Below are 8252 nucleotides of genomic sequence, written 5' to 3'. Positions count from 1 at the left end.
GAAAAACGATTGGAACCATGTTTGACCACTAGGTTTTATGGGTATTATGACTCATTTGGTGGTACTCTGTAGCAGCCCTCCCAAACTCGGTCCTGTGCCCCACCGGGTGCACGTTTATTTTTTGCCCTAGCACTACACAGCTGATTCAAATAACCAACTCATCATCAAGCTTTGATTAATTGAATCAGCTGTGTAGTGTTCTGTCAAAAAACAAAACTGATCTGGCGGACTCACTAAACACACATGCTTAATTTGTAAATAATGTCTGAGCGTTGTGTGCCCGACTATCCGTAAATAAAATAAATTGAAAAATGGTGCCGTCTGGTTTGCCTAATATAAGACATTTTAAAATATTTTTTACTTTTGATACTACTCTATCTTTTATCAATTACATTTACTTTTGATAGTTAAGTATATTTAAAACCATATACATTCACATTTTTACTCAAGTAGTATTTTACTGAGTGACTTTCCCTTTTACTTGAGTCATTTTCTATTAAAGGTATCTTTACTTTTACTCCAGCATTACAATTGGGTACTTTTTCCACAACATTGTGTTCAGTAGGGTGAAAGGTTAAAACATGTTCGTAATAGCAATAGAGACTTCACTAAAACGTATAGGAGACCGAGTCATCACATTACAGCAAAACATGGTTTATTCAACATTCCTTTCCAAACTAACCATACCTGTATCACTGGTGAACGTCAAAGTGTAAATATTGCTTGTTCACAAAGGCATGAATACTGGGGGGGGGGAATTGCCGGCGCTAAAGATGTCTAGATTGGTCCGCTAATACAGGACTAGTAAAGGCCCAGTACTTTTTTTTAAACTAAATGTATTTGAGTGTTTACCAGCATTTGTCATTTCAGTCGGATAATTCTGTACAAAACAGTTCATCTGAATATAAAAAGTACTTGCTTGATATGTTTTCCAGTTTCTTGAAATAATTTGCAAATGCAACTTATTTCTATGTGAACACTGAAATGGTCTATTCATTCCTTTTCCATAGATTCTTATCCAGAGCAACTTACCATAGTGAGTGGATACATTCTCATACTTTGTTTTGTATTGGTCCCCCGTGGGAATCCAACCCACAACTCTAGCATTGCAAACGCTATTCTCTACCAACTGAGCCACATCACATCCTCACAAACCACTTGATGTCTCCGTGTACTCAGTTACTGTATTGGTCATTGTTTTTCTTCTTGGTGATGGAAAGTCTACCGGTACAAACCTAGATGACCAGCCTATGTACAATACAGTAATGTACATTTACATTAAGTGGTTTGTAAGGATGGTAATTAATACTGCACAAAAACTGGTTGTTTTCCATGTCATTTGATCAAGAAAAATATTTAATGTGATGTGGATGTTTTGTGTCTTTGCCCATAACCCTTCACCTTTTGATGTAAATGTTTGAGGACAGGGTTTTGTTCATTTCTGGATTCCATTAGAATGACAATCATAGAAAAAGGCACAAGGCAACAACTTACAATTCCAACTATTGAATCCTGCAAGATACTGTTCTTAATTATACAACTAAATTTTTTGCCAAAGCAGAGACACCGATTTTTTTTTTGGCCCATGCTACAGACGTCTATATCGGTCTGCTAATACTAGTAAAGGCCCAGTGCACTACTTTTTAAAAATGTATTTTTATAATATATTTTATTACAAAAAAAATGGTATTCTGATTTTTCAGGGGTATTCTGATTTTCCAGCACCCTCCAGCACCCCTACTCCCTGCGGCAATGCCACAGTCCTGCTTTTAATTCATGCCTTGCATTTAATTTATCAATTTGTGTCATTAATTGGCCGGCAGACAATGCAGCCCTTGAAGACCTGATTTTTGTTATTTTATATAATCGGCCCAACACGACCAGGTAGAAAATAATAGTATTTCTGCCCTTTGCGGTCCAGAGAGAGCAGCCCTGCCCTACTGTGCATTCATTTGTGACTATGTTTCGTCATTTCTCCAAGACAGAAAGAGAGAGAGAGACCGTGGCTGTGCCAGGGGATGTAGCTCTCTCCTTTTCTCTTATTCTGTCCTGGAATACTGAGATTCCAAAGGGAGCATCGTCTGGAACAATGATATTCGCAAGGCCTCTGGGACATGTACTGCTGGAGTCACCAGCTAGCAACGTGCACATGGCGATTGTCATCAAACAAGAACAAAAATAAAACTCTGAGTTGATTTCCTGTGTTCTCCTCTCACTCCTCCCTGATAGGTGGTTACCTGATAATTGTGCAGTGTCACAGGTTTCAAGTGTTTCACTGTTTTCTCTTAAATTATTAAAAAAATCCTACAAAGTTCTACCCCTCTTCTAAGAGCTGGGTTGTTATTAGTGGGTTTTGCGTTTGGATTCCGTTACGATCGGCCCGGCGAATTCCACAAAGTCGTCTATGAGAACTGGCCATGCCCCTGACAGGAAGAAAACATATGATTAGAGGGCATTTTACTGACTGTCTTGCTCCAGGTAGAAGTTGCCCTAAGCACATATCTGAGAAAAGCAGGCTCTCTCTACAACTTAACTGTCAGCATTGGGGGAAAAGGCAAAACTGACCTTAAATCAGTGTCTAAGAGCAACTTCATTCTCGATCATCTAGAGCAGTGGTCACCAAACCTGGTCCAGGAGAGCTACAGGGTCTGCAGGCTTTTGTTTCGGCCCAGTACTGAATCACCTGATTCATCTAATTTACAGCTCATGAGAACCTTGATTAGCTGAATCAGGTGTATTGGTGCTGAGCTAGAACAAAAGCCTGCCCACTCAGTAGCTTTCCAGGTCCAGGGTTGATGACTACTGCATTCTGCCATTGTGTATATTCAGTTGAGGGCAATGTTGCACTGCACTTTTGCAGACAGCAATGAACCATGACTACTATGAGCCCTACCAAATACACTCCAGGTAACCAAGGGGTTTAAACTCACCCTCCTCGTCGTAATTTGACATGTCGTCTGCGATTATGTTGCCAAAATCCAAGAGTAAGTTCCACGTGTCTTTGGGACTCGACCTTTTGTGGTGTTCCTACGTAAAACACGAGAAAACCAGACGTTTTATACATGTGCTTTTCTTAATACTAATTTCTGTGTTCTATTTATGTACTTTTCTATGAACCAATTCCTGTGTTCATGCAAGTGAATGACTGAACGAATCCTCACTATCAGTAGCTGAAATTTGGCAGTACGCCCAGAACCAAGTTTTGAGAACGTAAGATATCTCAGTTTCAAGGTGTCAGCTTAGAGAGAAGAAGCCTCGTGAGGTATTGGTCAGTTACATGTTATGAACCAGTATTGGTTGGTCACATGAATGAAACAAAATGGTAATGATTCATTCATTATGCTAAATCATGCAAATAGAACTTGTCTGTGTATAGCCGTATATAAGACAACTGCTGGGACTGCCCCAGCAGAGCTTCTGTCAGACGTTCACTATGGTGCATTAAGTTTGTTGGAACCTCTCCAGCGAACTGACAAAAAACAATGATTCATTTAAGATTGCCTTCGAGTGTCCCTGTGTAAGAATTTCCACAACAATTGCACAGTAGAAAACAAGACACAGGATGTACCTAACAAATAGCATCAAATGTAATGTTAGATAGGGATGCATAGCATTACTCACTCACCAATAGGAAACTGTTCCAGAGGCCCAGGAACTTAAAATGATCTGTCAGTACCAGGTTCCAGTAGGCCACAGCCATCTCTAGATCTGAAACACAGCAAGAATCACACCTTGCTATCTCACTGTAGTTGAATCAGGTGTGTTCTCACTTGGTTGAAACACAAGCCTGGGCACCACCCTTCGATGTCCTCAGGACCAGAGTTGAGAAACACTGATGCAACTACAGCACAGTAACTCTTGTGTACACTGATGTAACCAACTCATCTGTGCTTACCTAAACCCTTCTGTCCAGGGTTCTTGGCAAAGTTGAACGTGACCTGGTAGAAGTCCTTGAACTTGACGCTGTCTTTCAGCTCCTGTTCTAATCTGGGAAGAAGCTTCTTCAGCTTCTCTGGGCTGTCGCACCTGGAGAGAAGAGAAACAGAGTGGGCAAGTCAGTGCATATCTCTATCAAAAGCATACCACAAACACTCACACACAAATCTCATCTAATCCAAGAGGTTCCTAAACTGTTCTTGTGCTACAATCTACTACCCATCATTTGGGTTCCCCAGGGCCATGTTCTGTGGGCACAAACAGGATAACCTTTTGAAGCGAAAGTTGTCCAATAAGAACACTCATTTTCAATATCCATTTAAAAACAAGTTTCCGTAGGACTCAGAGGTAACCTATGCTGACTTGGCTTCCCACCAAACATGAAGACACAGTATTAATAATGCCAATGTTGACTTAGTCAAAATATAGCAACTCACCCCACCATGGGAATAAACACTAACAACCCCACAAAAACATGCTCTGGCTATAACCAATATCACACTGTCATGCCCCCAAACTGAGCTGTGTCGCAGAGTGATGACATCACCACGCGCTCACCCCAGTTCAGACATGCCGTCAAGGAACTCCTTCTTGCTGAACTCGCACTCGGTGGTGGCCCGGAACTTCCACTCCACCACCAGGACTCTGATGCAGGTCGGGTCCAGGGTGAGGTCATCGCAGAACTGCTGTCGATGCCAATCTTATTCTCATCCTGGGGATCTGTGGAAATACATCTGTATATAAACGCTTAATAAACACACACAGTCCAGAAATCACTATCGTAGGGATCTGAGAGACCACAAACACACATTTCCTCTTCTGGTGAACAAGATAAGCAATACAAGGCATAACACCACAAATACATAATACACACACACTTACGAAACCATAACAGACACACAATCTTTGACACACACAATCTCCGCGTGCTCTATTCCTCCAGAACTTCTCCCACTTGCCTTTGTAGCAGTTGTAGAGCTGTTCCAGCTTCTTCTCCACAGAAGATTGCATGGATTCCTTATAGTAGAGGTCTGGTTCTGGAAGTAGAAAATCAATTAAAATCATGCCTGACTAGATCAATAAAATCAGAACGGTATCCTAATACAGTGTGCATACAGGAGTAGCCTATTCTACAATAATGTAACTGCGTGTGCTTGTATTATTTATATAATTGATAAATGAAATTGTAAATGTGGATGGGTACACTACGTCATTCAATGATTACGGTATTGTACAAGGTAGATACAGGAGTAGCCTGTAGTCTACAATAATAATGTCATTGAATGTGCTATAGTATAATTGATTTAAATGATAAAGAAAATTGTAAATGGCGATGGGTAGGCTACTTCATTCAGTGACAACAATGTTTTGCTATCTCGGAGTATGTTAATGAAGGCTTTTCAGCTGTTGAACTATGGCAAGGTCGAACTCATTTCTAAATCTAGCTTTCTTTTAGTCAAGAAGTGATAAGCTAGAGCAACCAATCAGTGTCACTTTGGATGATCTGCCTACCACCCACACTGCTCTCTCTCCACAAGCAACCACATCCTCCTCTCAACGGTTATTGTCACAGCCATGTATATCCCCCCTCAAGCCGATACCACGGCGGCCCTCAAGAACTTCCCTGGACTCTATGCAAACTGGAAACCATATATCCGGAGGCTGCATTTATTGTATCTGGGGATTTAAACAAAGAAAATTTAAGGCTACCTAAATTCTATCAGCATATTGCTTGTAGTACCCGGGCTGGCAAAACACTGGATCACCGCTACTCTAACTTCCGCGATGCATACAAAGCCCTCCACCGCCCTCCGTTTGGCAAATCTGACCACGACTCCATTTTGCTTCTCCCCTCCTATAGGAAGAAACTCAAACAGGATGTACCTGTGACATGTTCCTGGTAGCCTCAGAGAATAATATAGATTTATACGCTGATTCGGTGAGTGAGTTTATAAGAAAGTGCATAGGAGATGATGTACCCACTGTGACTGTTAAAACCTACCCTAACCAGAAACCGTGGATAGATGGCGGCATTCGTGCAAAACTGAAAGCGTGAACCACCGCATTTAACCATGGAAAGATGACCGGGACTATGGCCGAATACAAACAGTGTAGTTATTCCCTCCGCAAGGCAATAAAACAAGCATAATGTCAGTATAGGGACAAAGTGGAGTCGCAATTCAACGGCTCAGACACGAGACGTATGTGGCAGGGTCTAAAGACAATCACAGACTACAAAAAGAAAATCAGCCATGTCACGGACACCGACGTCTTGCTTCCAGACAAACTAAACACCTTTGAGGATAATACAGTGCCACCAACGTGGCCCGCTACCAAGGACTGTGGGCTTTCCTTCTCTGTGGCAATGATACAACATCTCCACTTCGCTGATCCTCAACACTGGGGCCCCACAAGGGTGCATGCTCAGCCCCCTCCTGTACTCCCTGTGTGGCCATACACGCCTCCAACTCAATCATCAAGTTTGCAGACAACACAACAGTAGTAGGCTTGATCACCAACAAGGACGAGACAGCCTATAGGGAGGAGGTTGTAGTGTCAGGAAAACAACCTCTCACTCAACATCAACAAAACAAAGGAGATGATGGTGGACTTCAGGAAACAGCAGAGGGAGCACCCCCCTATCCACATCGACGGGACAGCAGTGGAGAAGGTGGAAAGTTAAGTTCCTTGGCGTACACATCACGGACAAACTGAAATGGTCCACTCACACAGACAGCATGGTGAAGAAGTCGCAACAGCACTCTTCAACCTCAGGAGGCTGAAGAAATTTGGCTTGTCACCTAAAATCCACAAACTTCTACAGATGCACAATTGAGAGCTGTGTACATTTGCAAATACTGTGCCAAATCATATGTGAAGAATGCAACAAAGATGCAGAATCATCTGGCCAAGTGCATGAAGTTCCCTCAGCACTAACAACAAGCAACCTCTGACAAAAGTCCCTCTACTCCCTCTAGTCCCTCCTCTCCCTCACAGAAGGTATTTGCACTGGTGACAGACAATGCTGCGAACATGAAGGCTGCTTGGTCTAAAGTGGAGGAGTCCTACACTCACATCACACCCATTGGCTGTGCTGCTCATGCCTTGAATCTGCTCCTCAATGACATCATGGCACTGAAAACAATAGATACACTCTACAAGAGAGCCAAGGAAATGGTTAGGTATGTGAAGGGTCATCAAGTTATAGCAGCAATCTACCTCACCAAGCAAAGTGAGAAGAATAAGAGCACCACATTGAAGCTGCCCAGTAACACCTTTTGGGGTGGTGTTGTCATCCTGTTTGAAATGAAATGGCCAGCCTCATCAGGAGGATCCTCCTGGATTATGTATTTTGGGAGAGCAGTAGCCATTGCACGTATTGAGGGAGACAATGCCATCCTGTCTGATGTTCAGACTCTGCTCGCAGATGTAAGAGAAGAAATACATTCTGCCCTGCTCACTTCACTATTGCTCCAAGCAGAGGAAACTGCAGTTCTGAAATACATCAAAAAGTGTGAAGACTTCTGCCTGAAGCCCATACACGCCGCAGCATACATGTTGGACCACAAGAGCATCCTGTCTGGTGCAGAGATCAACAAGGCCTATTGTGTCATCACTACCGCGTCTCGCCACCTTGGCCTGGATGAGGGCAAGGTTCTTGGCAGTCTGGCAAAGTACACTTCCAAGCAAGGGCTTTGGGATGGAGATGCCATATGGCAGTCATATGCCAACATATCTCATCAGCCACCTGGTGGAAGGGACTTTGTAGATCTGAGGCTCTTTCCCCTGTTGCCTCCATCATCCTCCAAATCCCACCAACATCAGCCGCCTCAGAGCGCAACTGGTCCTTGTTTGGGAACACACACACCAAAGCATGCAACTGGTCCTTGTTTGGGAACACCCACACCAAAGCATGCAACTGGTCCTTGTTTGGGAACACACACACCAAAGCATGCAACTGGCTGACCAATACAAGGGTTGAAAAATTGGTGACCATCCATGCAAATTTGAGGCTTTTTGAGCCTGACAACGAGCCATCGTCAACTAGGTTGGAAAGTGACCGTGAAGATGAGGCCTCAGTCTGATGTTCAAGAGGTGGACATTGAGAAAGTCCAAGGAGACACAACAGTGGTAGGCTTGATTACCAACAACGACGAGACGGCCTACAGGGAGGAGGTGAGGGCCCTCGGAGTGTGGTGTCAGGAAAATAACCTCACACTCAACGTCAACAAAACTAAGGAGATGATTGATGATCTTTTCCAAAAACTAGACATCTTAGTCCTCAGAATAATAGTTGATTTTGCAGATGCATCATG

At 43.0% G+C, this 8252-nt stretch overlaps 1 pseudogene; it reads right to left on the bottom strand.

Annotated features, from left to right (window-relative positions):
• Positions 1-638: 638 nt before the first annotated feature.
• LOC109905147 (DCN1-like protein 2) lies at positions 639-4826 on the bottom strand (annotated as a pseudogene).
• Between the last annotated feature and the right edge of the window lie 3426 nt (positions 4827-8252).

This window comes from Oncorhynchus kisutch, linkage group LG2, assembly GCF_002021735.2.
Source record: "Oncorhynchus kisutch isolate 150728-3 linkage group LG2, Okis_V2, whole genome shotgun sequence".
Classification (NCBI taxonomy): Eukaryota; Metazoa; Chordata; class Actinopteri; order Salmoniformes; family Salmonidae; genus Oncorhynchus; species Oncorhynchus kisutch.
The sequence above is the reverse complement of the archived record's forward strand: the minus strand, read 5'-3'. Positions and strand labels throughout refer to the sequence as shown.